The following is a 13,984-nucleotide window of genomic DNA, read 5'->3' on the forward strand; positions in this document are numbered from 1 at the left end:
CAGGTCGAAAGGCCCCACGATTTGAAAGTTATTGCAATTTTTTAGTTTTTAGAGACCTCCTAAGAATGCTTCAAAGTCAGGTTAGGGGAATTAAATGACCTCAAATAGGGCCAAAAAATGGGGGAAAAGAAAATTTTTCCATAGGTCTATAGGGCACTTCGAAAGCTTTTTGAAAATGTAAACGGTTCGTTAATCGAAGCTACGGTTCAAAAGTTATGCTTCCCAAAAGTTTGGTTACCATTTCTGGATTCTTCTAATTTTTTGCCGACTTCTAATGCAACTTCTAGAGCCTTCTATTTGGTCGGTGGATGCCAACTAGCACTTTCTAGAATGTATCCCTAATCCTTAACCCTTCGGGGTCTCTTTAAGAATATTTTTGGCATTGTAAAAGGTAGTTCGGAGTGGAGTTTGAGAGGAGGTACTAAAAGGAGAAATTATCTCCAGACTTATATTGTTGTAACCCCTTAGGGCATGTTTTGAAGTCTATTTTCTCTATACTGAATGTAATAGCATATTTTCACAATTAATACAATCTTCCCTTTCTTGTTGTGTCCATTCTATTCTTGGGTGGTGTCCCCATCAGTTAAAAACATTCCATGGCTCACAATCATGAGGAAGATCACGCATGAAAGGGAAAATCGTGGTCTAATCCTTATATCCCACATTTGGGAGGAGATGGATTTTGATGTTATTAAATACCATCATACACAATGTTATTGTGTCTTAAAATACACATGGCTTTTGAAGCCATGGCCGTGTGTGTGGGGCTCACGGGTTCAAAGTTAAACATTTTGACGCCCAACTCAAAGAAGCTTGCCTCGTGTATGATCGCAAGGAAATCTAAAAGTTGTTGCGATCTTACGCTCATCACGTGCAAGAAAAATTTGATTGCAAAAGCATCTATGGGGTTATGACCACCATATGAATGTAAGCAAATTTCCAAGGGTCCTCAATCTTACGCTTAGCTTGTTAAAACATGCAGAAAATTCAAGCTCGTAAAAGCGTGAAACAAATTTTGAAAATCTCTGATGCTACGTTGGAAGTTGTATGAGTGTAAAGGAGACTTGTGCCCATAAGAACTTAAGAGAAATTTTCAAGGCTTTCGATGTTATGCGGATGAAGATTGAGCCCGTATGCATGTAAATGGAAATGTGAAGAGGCTCCAGGGCTACGTGATAAGGGAAATTTGAATGTATGAGCATAAAGGTTAAGGAAGGCGTAAGAGCGTAAAGGAAAATTTTCTTGTCTCTGGTGCTACAGGAAAGGAATTGAGGAAATAGATTAATATTAAAATATTAATTAATTCAAATACTTCAAATTGCTCAGTCAATTAGATTCAAACAAGTGGCGACAACAGATTGAGGGAGACAGAAAATAAAGTTCAAATGAAATTTCAAAGAGGATCAATGCATCAAAATGAAAAATTTCAAATATTTTAAATTTTTATATAGTTTAGACTATATATATTTTTAAAAATTTCATTTTAAAAGTTCTGATTCAGTTATGGAGGCCTACTTTTCAAACTGCCATAACAAGGGCATTTTTTATCAGAAATCAAGAAGAAGTAAATTTTTTGAATATGGAGTCAAAATATGCACAACAATCAGTCAATTTAGTCTATAAGTAGTTTTGTAATTTTTGGGGTATTCTCAGTACAGTAGGCAAAATTTGATCACATAGCATCAAAGTGGGTTCCATAGCAGTTTGGAAGGCTTGGTAAAGTCTAAGTGTGAAGAAAATCAGTTCTAGAAGATTTTCTTAGCTTTTAGAAGTCAGTTTTTAACTAAATTTCACTTTTACCATGGGTAAAGACCAAGTATGAAATCATTTATTTCTTTTAATCATATGCTTCAGATATTTGGTGTGGGTAGAGCGAGAATAATGAAGATTTGATTTTCAGTTAAGGAGAGAAGGTAGAAAGATTATTTTCAAGCTTCTTGGAAATGAATTCTAGGGGTACACCTGTCAGTTGCATATCCGATTTGGGAATTCACTTATTTCTATATCTTTCTATCTTTCATTCTTGGAGAGGGTTTTAGTTCTTTGGAGAAAATTGGCACATTACTATGATACCAAGGTTTTGGATCTAGTTCTTGATGCATTCCCATGACTGTGACCACAAACTTCAGCAATATTCTCTTGTATGAATAGTAGTAGGAAGGTTAATACAAATTTTTTTGATAAGTTAGGTTTCTCTTTGTTTTCATTTCATGCATATGGTTGTATTGTTTTCAAAGAAATTAATACAAAGAACATCAAGATTTCATCAGTTTCATCTTGAATCTTGTCTCCTTTCTTAGTAAGCTTCAATGTTCTATGATCTTTGAACAAAGAGCCTAGGTCATAGTTGTAGTCCCTTAAGGCTATATGATGTTTTATTGTTGCTTATAACTCAAGGGGCTGTGTAAATGCTTCAGTAAATCAACAAGGTTGTAAGTTTGTTGAGAAGGATATCATGTAAGAATGAGGTTTGGATTGAGCACAGATGTTTATTTACAATGTAAATAGATAGATCGTCTATCTGAATATATACACAAGTATCAGATATCCATATGCATGCATTTGATTTATGAATTTTCCCAATGGTTAAGGCACTGATCAGTTTACAGGATCACTTAGTTCTTGCTGCTACATACTTGAGGATTTGTTAAAAATCAACATTATTAATCAAATGATGTTTACTTTTTATGTTGAAGAGCTATAATAGAATGCCCTCACTTAGCTTGTGAATATTCTAGATCCGCATTTAGCTACCACAGATCTATGTCATTTCATGAGTTATTAGGAGATATAAGGGGTCTCAATCTATAGTAAATAGATTCATGATAATTTTTTGCACTGGTACAGTATCAATTGAATCTCAGGTCCACCCGCCTAGGTTTAGCAAAGCCTAAAGTAGAAGAAGGGTCAGGCCTTATACTTGGCCCTGTGTCTGAAATGATATGTTGATAATGGGAGTTAGCTGCCCCTAGATGTGTCATATTCTCATGGGGATAATTGAAAACCCTCCAACATTTTCAAACACCAACAAAATGGCGACTCTGTTGGGGATTGTATTGAATCTATATGACAGACAAACCTTGAGAATTTGAAGAAGATTCAATACAATAGGAAGGATATGCTACATTATCAGGGTTGTGTGAGGTGTTTACCATTTCTTTGTTGATGTCTTATGTTCCTCAGTTAGTTTTTATCCATTTGCAGTAGTAACTGTGAGGTTGAATGAAAATTATATTGCTAAAAGGTGTTCATCTTCAGTCAATTCAGCCAGTTGTTATTTTCAAAGTACTGCTGTCAATTCAGAGTTAGAATTGTTGAACAAAGGTTTCTCTCTTCTAAGTGTTTTAAAGATTTGCAAATTTTACAAGTTGGAATTTCAATTCAGATCTACCATGTTGTAAATCATTGTCTAAAATATTTCTCAGAATTTGTGAGTGGCGACTCTCTCTAAAGGATCTCTAAATCAGTGTAGATCGGTTGCCTATAATTGTTTTCAAGAGTTTTCAGTTGAAATAAGTAGATCTAAAAGTTGTGTGAATTTTCAAGCAAGAAGAGAGATCTATTAAAGTTTTTGACCAGTAAGTTTCAAAGTGTTGTTTGATTTGTTGTTAAAATTTTTTGAAATGATAAATGCGAATCACTACTGTGATTTCATTTCTCTCCTCAAGAAGATGGCGACTCTATAAGGTTATGATTAGTGGTGTGAGGAATTCATGTTAACACCAGGCCAATTAGTAGATCAGCAGTTTCATGCAACAACACTAAAGGTATTCTCATTTTCATGTATTTTCTTTTCATGAAAATTGATTGTTATACAAGTGTGTTCTCCGTCAAGTGAAGTTTTAGCACTGAGAAGAGGAGAATGATTTTAAGGTTATACATTTCATTAGATCAATTTTAGTTAGTTGTTTTTAAAGTGGTGAAGTGTATTTCAAAAGTTGAAATGGGTAGAAGGGTATAGATCTGCTGCAAAATATAAATCATAAGTTGTTATAGGTGAATGAGGTTCAAATTTGTTAAGAGTGTCAAGATTCAGTTCACCTAGGATGTAGCCAGTTAATGAAATGCATAGATCCATTTCTACCAAGTCGTATATGCCATTGAATTTCAATGGTATTTATGGTTTCCCAAATGTCATTCCTAATGATGTTCGAAATAAATTGCCTAAGTTTAGTGGGAACCATACTATTTCAACTGGTCATCATATTTAGATATTCAGTGATTTGATGGGTGACTATGAAATTGCTCACGAGGACATGCACATGAAGCTATTTGTTTAGACCTTAGAAGGTGATGCTAGAGACTAGTTTTTTTTTCTACTAGCATGTGATATTTCATCTTGGAATGAGTTGCATTCTGCCTTCATGGAGCAATTTGGAGAACGGGTAAACATATCTGATTCCTATGATAAGTTCTTGAAGATTCACATTGAGTATGATGAACTTGTGCCTCAATTTAACATCGAATTTGTGAGAGTTTTGAATGAGATCCCTTAGAGTTATAGACCCGATGATCAAATGTGTTTAGTAGTTTATTTTGATGCATTTGATAAGAAAATGAATTATCTACTAAGGGATAAAGAACCACAAACATTATATTAGGCTTTTATGACCGCTAGAGATATTGAAAATAATATGAAGTATGGATTGACTAGAGGTCATTTTGCCTTGAATGATTGCCAATATAATGTGTTTGAAAGAAAAGTGGAACACAGTGTTGATGTTTTAGTTTCAAAACAAGATGTCAACACCCCTGCTATAGGTTTTAATTAGATTGAGAATTTAAATTAGAATGTGTGTATGAGAAAGGTTAGTCCAGTTGCAAATAGAAACACACATGTTCATGGTGCTATAGTAGTGAATAATATTTCAGACTCTGATAGGTTTTAGTGACATCTTGATTTTATAGATCAAACATTAGTTACAATAGAAATTTCTTCTCATGACAATCATGTGTATGATGATGTTACTAATGTTTCAAATTTTGAAGTTGCTGAACCTAGATCTCAATCTTATGCAAGTGAGAAGGCTGAAAGTTATCTCTCTGATCATGAGTTTTATGTTGTTGATCTGACATGCCATGGAGAGTTAACACAAAGTGAAGAGAGTGAATCACATTCATCTCATCCACAATTAGAAGAATAGAATGCGCATGTTGATAATGTTTCAGCAGTAAATGGTAAGATGTATTCTTTTAATCAGTCAAATAGGCAAGAATTGAATTCTCTTATTGAGAGGTTGCATTATGTTAATAATGAATTAGAAATATATCAATCTCAATGTGGGTATGAAGAAGCTAAAAGCCATCTTCCAAATGATGACAATGAAGTTGTTTATCTGATGTACAATGAAGAAGCATCATATGAAGGAGATGATGAGAGTGGTTGCTCGAATCATAGTGAGGAAAATGATTCTATATGTTCACCTTCATATGAATTTGATTTTGATAGGGAAGAAGCAAGCAATGATGACAGTAAACATTGATTTGAAGGTGAAGGTATGATTTCTTCTTCTGATTTTGAAAAGGAAAGTGCATCTCAGTTTTTGTGTCATAAAAATCAGTTAGCCAATGACGATTTTATGAGTGATTTGTCCTCAAAATATGAAGATAAGAAAATGTTGAGTCCAGTTAATGAATCTGAATTTGAAGATTCCAATGAAGATTTGTCAAATGCTTTTACATCAAACCATAAAAATCCAATGTATAGTGAGGTGTCTAGGAATGAATCACACTTAGTTCATAGTGGTTATCCTAAACAAGTTGATAAAAAGGATGTAACTATAGACACTATATGTTTGGTAGAAGAAATAGAAAAGGAGTCTTCATATAGTTCAAACTTTTCTTCATACACTGAAAGTTTCCATGAGGATAGGGTGGGTAGTGAATTTAAAGTCTATAATAATGTTTTATATGATAATGCTTGTCAGGATGAGCAACCCATGTTTTTTCCTAATGTTCAAATGGGATTACTGCATGGAGTCATTAACCCATTGTTTGAAGATGACATGGAGGTTTCAGATGTAGCAGGGTTAGATGCAAATTGTGATACACTGTCATATTGTTGTAACATATCAAAATATTATTCTTCCATTTCTGATATTGAATCTTCTAATGATGTTGTATTTTTTGAGTGTGAAGATGAAGTGTGTGATGGAGTTGTCTTTGAAGAGAAATTGACACTTCATGGTAAGTTCTGTGATGATTCAAATGAGGTAAAAGCCAATCAGCAATTTGATTATGAAGATATATCAGGTGGTTGTGAAGTAATGTCAAATTTTGATGATGATGTCATGTGTGAATATAAATTTGATTGCTCTTTTGACATTCAGCCAGAGATACTTGAAGAGATGCAAAGTCAAGTTGAGTTGAAAATTCATGATATATATATAACTTTTTCTGTGGAGTTGAGAATGAGGACTTTGTGTTTCTGTGAGACAACATGCATGAGTCAGTTAGTAGGGATGAGTTTCAGTTTGATATCGATATTCATGAGCATGCTAATGTTCTTTTTCATAGTGAGCAAAAGGTTGAAATTGTGTCAAGTTTTAATATGCACTATGAAAGTGAAGGTGTTGATTTTGTTTTGCCAAGTGATTTGTTATCTGATGATAATATGATTGGTGAAACTGATAGGAGAAGAAATTTCAGTTTACCTCATGAAAGTTCAGATGAGAATTATGTTTATGATAGAGGTAAATAGTTTTTTTGAAGTTCGGTGGCCCAAGGCCATCGTGTGTACATAATCTTGGTAAAGTGTAGTTGTTGTTTGCTTTTAATAAAGTTGTTCGAGAGAATTTTTGGAGTTTAGGTGTGTGGTTTGGTTCCTCCAGAGATCTAAAATCTTGTCATGCTTGCAAGGGGCATGCATCCCCAGACATAGCCACTATTGGGACTAAAAATTGCATGGTCAATTTTGAGTATCATTGAGAAAATCAAGCCTATAAATGCTTTTAACTGCCTATGTATCCGGCTATCAGTCTGAGGCCTAAAAGGTGTTTAATGCTTCTAGCACCTTGTATTCAGTGTATCTAAGTGTTCCATGATGATAATTTTTCGTTTCAAGCCTTTCCATGAAGTCCCATTTTGAGCAATTTTCAAATCTGCATTTTTACCCTTTTGTCAAACAGCTACAAGAGTTTGTGTTTGCCATTGAATATCTCACACCCAGAAAGGTTTTGTGACTTTCTACTTTGAGAGTGTCTAGTGTCCATACCTGAGAGCCTATGTTTTAGATTTCAAGTCATTTCAAGTCCGTTTGACTAGGTTTTGAACCCCTGAAAGTCGGTCATTTACTATTCAGTGCTTTTGCACCTTGCACATAATTCTGGGAAGCCCCGTTTGACATGTTATAACTTTTGACCAGTTGACCAAAATCTTGAAATTCCTATTGCATTGCATTATAGATGTCAGAGACTTGTTATGTTTCAAGTTTCAGCTTTTGATGAATCCATTTGGTCAGTTTTCAAATGTGATTCCAAAGGGAATTTCTAATCTTTTACTATATCAGCATTTGTAGATTGATCAATACCTCTGTTCGGGATGTCGTAACTCCTAACCCATGATAGGTCAAGTCGAATGAATTATACCCCTGTGTTGTCCTTTGAAAATACTTCAAAGTGTGTCATTTTGTAAGACTTGACAAATCCATATGCACACTTTTCTAGGTCAATTCTATTTGCAAAAATTGATTTTCAATCATTGTTCCAATTTGTAAAATCCAAGTAGCCTACTTTGAAAAACTGCCATTTGCGCCCAGTTATTCGTCATGAGCCCAAATCATAGATCCATAATTTCCTCATGACAGAGTTCCATTACCCTAGTTTTTGTCTTCCCAAGTGTCCATTTGTCCAAATTTTCAAAGACGAATCTGAACCCAATTTGTTGTTTTTCAACATGTTTTCATACAGGTAAATCTGAGAAGGCAACTTTGCTAGTCAATATCTTTTGACTGGGAATTCATCATGAGACAAGAACTGACAAGATAGAAGTATGTGACACAGAGAGTCAGCATGCCAATTTTTAGAACCTGGTCAAAGGTTTGGTCAGTTTTTAAGGCCAGTCAATGGACCTCTTGGTAGAAATTTGAAAGTTTGCAAGTAGGTGATAAAGTGAGTTTGAATTGTGGTTCGATGATCGAATTTGGTTTCAAATCAATTTCAGGAGACTAATAGGTCAGTTTGAGCATTCAGTTGTTCAGAAACAAAATTTTTTTTAGTCAGACCAACTTGGGGTCTGACTAATTTCACCAAGCTATTATGATTCAAAAAATTGAATATTGTAAATCTATTTCCTTCCACCAAATATCGTACCATAGCCATGATCATGTCTCTACAAAAAGAGAAAGCAACAATTGAAATAGAGGAATTACAATACCAAAGAATGATGGAGGAGCAAGCAAAATATGATCAATATATTTTGCAGAAAATGATTGAAATCCTTGTGAAAAGAAAGTGGAAGACAATTTTAACATAAAGAGCAGCATGTTAAAAGGAGGCATCAAGATAAGTGGAAAAAGCATTAGAGAATGATTGAAGTTTGTTTGAAATGCACAATATAGGAGTATATTGTAAAAGCAATAAGATTGGATTTGGCAAAAAGGTAATAAAATTGAAGAACCATACTCATGCAGCGAAACTAAACAAAAATTTCTGTTGTCACAACATGAACACAAACCGCGGGGTTTAAAAGGAGAAATCACATAGGGCAGTACATGCAACATGAAGGAGTAACATGAAAAAATGAAAAAGTCGACAATCTACTCAAAAAGATCCACGCAAGTCACAGAATCTATGCCATTTTAAAGGGGGATACCCACGTCCAGTGTTTGAAGGCAAATTCATAGTTAACCAGCATGTTAGAAAGTGCCAATTGCAAAATGTGTGCATGGTGAGAAGAGAACACGAAAATCCAATGAAAGCAAGCAGTTATAAAAGAGGATTTCCAATGGCAGAGACAAGTAGGAGATTTTGTTGGAAGTTCACATTATCTTGAAAGGAAAATGGAGTAGACCCACATTATGTTAGAAAAGCTAGTGCAAAATTAAAAAGGGACCTGCAAAATCACAAAGCACTCTAAGAATTAAAAGAGCAATCCAGCATTTTAAAGGGGAGTTAAACGATGAAGGTAGCAGTTAAAAACACTCCACAGCTCACAGTCATGAGGAAGATCACGCATGCAAGGGAAAATCACGGTTTAATCCTTATATCCCACATTTGGGAGGAGACAGGTTTTGATGTGTTTAAATACCATCATACACAATCTTATTGTGTCTTAAGAGACACACGACTTTTGAAGCTACGACCTTGTGTGTGGGGCGCATAGGTTCAAAGTCAAACATTTTGACGCCCAACTTAGAGAAGCTCCCCTTTTGTATGATCGCAAGGAAATCTAAAAGTTGTTGTGATCTTACGCTCATCGCATGAAAGCAGAAGTTGATTGCAAAAGCATCTATGGGGTTTTGACCACCATATGAACGTAAGAAAATTTCTAAGAGTCCTCAATGTTACACTCAGCTCATCAAAACATGAAGAAAATTCATGCTCGTAAGAGCATGAAATAAATTTTGAAGCTCTCCGATGCTACGTTGGAAGTCGTATGAGCATAAAGGAGACTCATGCCCATAAGAACGTAAGAGAAATTTTCAAGGCTCCCGATGTTACGCAGATGAAGACTAAGCCCATATGCACATAAATGGAAATGTGAAGAGGCTCTGGGGCTACATGATAAGGGAAATTTGAACGTATGAGCATAAAGGTTAAGGAAGATGTAAGAGCATAAAAGAAAATTTGCATGCCTCCCGTGCTACGAGAAAGGAATTGAGGAAATTGATTAATATTAAAATATTAATTAATTTAAATATTTCAAATTGCTCAGTCAATTAGATTCAAACAAGTGGCAACAGCAGATTTAGGGAGACAGAAAATAAAGTTCAAATGAAATTTCAAAGAGGATCAATGCATCAAAATGAAAATTTTCAAATATTTTAAATTTTTATATAGTTTAGACTATATTTTTTTTTTAAATTCATTTTAAAAGGTCTAATTCAGTCATGGAGGCCTACTTTTCAAACTGCCATAACAGGGGCATTTTTTTATCAGAAATAGGTAGTATAGCATACCATTGGAACCGGGAAGAAGTAAATTTGCTGAATATGGAGTCAGAATATGCACAGCAATCAGCTGATTTAGTCTGTAAGAAATTTTGCAATTTTTGGGGTATTCTCAGTACAGTAGGCAGAATTTGATTATAGAACATCAAAGTGGGTTCTAGAGTAGTTTGGAAGGCTTGGTAAAGTCTGAGTGTGAAGAAAATCAGTTCCAAAAGATTTTCTTAGCTTTTAGAAGTTAGTTTTTAACTGAATTTCACTTTTACCATGGGTAAAGACCAGGTATCAAATCATTTATTTCTTTTAATCATATGCTTTAGATATTTGGTGTGGGTAGAGCTAGAATAATGAAGATTTGATTTTCAATTAAGGAGAGAAGGTAGAAATATTATTTTCAAGCTTCTTGGAAAGAAATTCTGGGGGCACACCTGTTAGTTGCATATCAGATTCAGGAATTCACTTCTTGCTATATCTTTCTATCTTTCATTCTTGGAGAGGGTTCCAATTCTTTGGAAAAGATTGGCACATTACTGTGATACCAAGGTTTTGGATCTAGTTCTTGATGCATTCCCATGACTGTGACCACATTCTTCAGCAATATTCTCTTGTATGAACAGTAGTAGGAAGGTTAATATGACAAGTTTTGATAAGTTAGGTTTCTTTGTGTTTTCATTTCATGCATATGGTTGTATTGTTTTCAAAGAAATTAATACAAAGAACAATAGGATTTCATCAGTTTCATCTTGAATCTTGTCTCCTTTCTTAGTAAGCTTCAATGTTTTATGATCTTTGAACAAAGAGCCTAGGTCGTAGTTATAGTCCCTTAAGGCTGTATGATGTTTTATTATTGCTTATAACTCAAGGGGTTGTGTAAATGCTTCAGTAAATCAACAGGGTTGCAAGTTTGTTGAGAAGGATATCATGTAAGAATGAGGTTTGGATTGAGCAAAGATGTTTATTTACAATGTAAATAGATAGATCGTATATCTGAATATATATACAAGTATCAGATATCCACATGCATGCATTTGATTCATGAATTTTCCCAATGGTTAAGGCACTGATCAATTTACAGGATCACTTAGTTCTTGTTGCTGCATACTTGAGGATTTGTTGAAAATCAACATTATTAATCAAATGATCTTTACTTTTTATGTTGAAGAGCTATAATAGAATGCCCTCACTTACCTTGTGAATATTCTAGATTCATATTTAGCTACCATAGATCTATGTCATTTCATGAGTTATTAGGAGATATAAGGGGTCTCAATCTGCAGTAAATAGATTCATGATATGTTTTTGTACTGGTACGGTATCAATTGAATCTCAGGTCCACTCACCTAGGTTTAGCAGAGCCTGAAGTAGAAGAAGGGTCAGGCCTTATAGTTGGCCTTGTGTCTGAAATGATATGTTGATAATGGGAGTTAGTTGCCCCTAGATGTGTCATATTCTCATGGGGATAATTGAAAACCCTCCAGCATTTTCAAACACCAATAGAAGGATTGAACTATAATCTACTGAGTGTGTCACAACTAGGCAATGTAGGTTGCAAAGTAGAATTTGGAAACAAATCTGCCAAAATCGATGGTAATAATGGGAATCTGATAGGAAAAGGTGAAAAAACTAGGATTAATTTGTTTTACCTAGATATGGAAGATGCAACTTGTCTTATTGTTAAACTTGATGATGTGTGGCTATGACATAAAAGGCTATGTCATATCAACTTTGATAATCTAATTAGCATCAGCAAAATGAAGAAAGTCAGAGGTTTTCCTAAGCTAAAGAAGCCTAAAAGTACAATGTACAAACAATGTCAAGTAGGAAAGATGACCAAGTCAAGTTTCAAAAGCAAAACCTACACTTCCAAAGAAGTACTAGAGTTAGTGCATACTGACTTATGTGTCCCAATAGAAGTGCAAAGCTACCAAGGAGACAGATACATAATGTTTTTTGTAGATGACTACTCTAAGATGATGACTACCATGTTCCTAAAACAAAAATTTGATACACTTCAAATGTTTAAGTGGTATTTGGCCAGGGTTTAGAAAGAAATAGGAAAGAGGCTGAAGTTCCTAAGATTAGACAGAGGAGGAGAATTCACATCAAACAATTTTGAGACATTTTGCAATGAAAAAAGAATTAAAAGAAAAACAAGAACACCAAGGACTTCACCTCAAAATGTCATTGCAAAAAGAAGGAATAGATCAGTGATAGACTATGCTAGAACCTTAATGATGGAGAAAAATGTTGCTCTGAAGTAATGGAGAGAAGCTATAAGTACAACTATCTACACCCTAAATTGAGTTCAAGTCAATGCAACACTTTTGAATTATGGTATAGTCACTCACCCAATGTAAAACATTTAAAAGTATTTGGTTGTAAATGCTATATTCTTAAAGATACTAGAAGTGGTAAGTTTGATGCAAAGAGTAATGAAGGCATATTTATTGGATACTCCACTAGAAGCAAAACATATAAGTGTTTGAATACTAACACTAACAAGATTATGGAGAGTGCAAATGTAAATTTTGATGAGCACACAGAAGTCCAAGTTGATGAATCTAGAAAACTAGAAGATTACAAATCTTTTGTATACTTCTATGAAGGGATGCCTACTAAAGATGAAGTTGCTAATCAAGTTGAGAATTAGCAAAAAAAATTAGTATCAATTGAATCACAGCCAGTGAATGCTAAGCTACATTCAGAAGTTGATTTAGAAAATGAAGATAATGCACATTTTGATTCTAAAATTAGTACACATGGAAGAGATGATGAAATACTTGAAAGAGATGTGCTTGAAGCTAAAGGATAAAATATGGAAAGAAGGAAAGAACCAAGACTATCCAAGTATGTGAGAAGATATTACCCTATAGAAAAAATCATTGGTGAGAAGGAAGCTAAACCCATGACAAGGAATAGACTAAAGAATGAATCATGTTTGGTCAGCAAGATTGAACCCAAAATAGTAAAAGATGCACTACAAGATGACAATTGGCATAAAGCTATAGAAGAAGAGATAGATCAGATAGAGAAAAAAAAAACTTGGACTTTAGTTCCAAGACTAGCTGATAAAAATGTGATTGGTACCAAATGGGTCTTTAGGAACAAGCTTGATGTAAATAGTGACATCACAAGAAATAAGTCTAGACTAGTCTATAAAGGCTATGCATAAGAAGAAGGATTGGACTATGGGGAAACATTTTCCCTTGTTGCAAGAATGGAAGGAGTGAAAAACACTACTTGCATATGCTACTTATAAGGTTTCAAAGTCTGTCAGATCGATGTAAAGTATGCTTTTTTGAATGATATATTGGAAGAGGAAGTCTACATAGAACAACCAGAGGGATTTGTTGATGACAATAACAAGGATATGGTTTGTAAACTACATAAAAAAATCTATGGTTTGAAGCAAGCACCTAGAGCATGGTATGAGAGATTTTACAAATATCTTGTGAAGATTAGATTTGAGAGAACATATGACAATAGCAACCTATACATCAAGGTAGAAAAAGGTAAAGATAATCTGATATCTAAAATCTCTTTTGATGAAATAATACTTGGAGGAAAAGATGTCTTATACAAAGATTTTGCTAATAAAATGAAACATGAGTTTGAGATGTCAATTTTGGAGAAATCAAATTCTTTGTTTGATTGCAAGTACATCAAGTAAAGCATGGTATATTTGTAACTCAATCAAAATATATAAAGGATATAATCAAGAAATTTGGCTTAGAAGATTCAAAACCAATCAGTACACCAATGGTAATAGGATATAAATTATCCAAGAATGATGAGTCAACTGAAGTAAATCAGACAATGTACAGATCAATGATTGGAAAGTTATAGTATGTTGTGCATAGTAGACTAGACATTGCATTA

Source organism: Cupressus sempervirens, chromosome 7, assembly GCF_028749045.1.
Source record: "Cupressus sempervirens isolate cs-2001-9-10 chromosome 7, ASM2874904v1, whole genome shotgun sequence".
Taxonomy (NCBI): domain Eukaryota; kingdom Viridiplantae; phylum Streptophyta; class Pinopsida; order Cupressales; family Cupressaceae; genus Cupressus; species Cupressus sempervirens.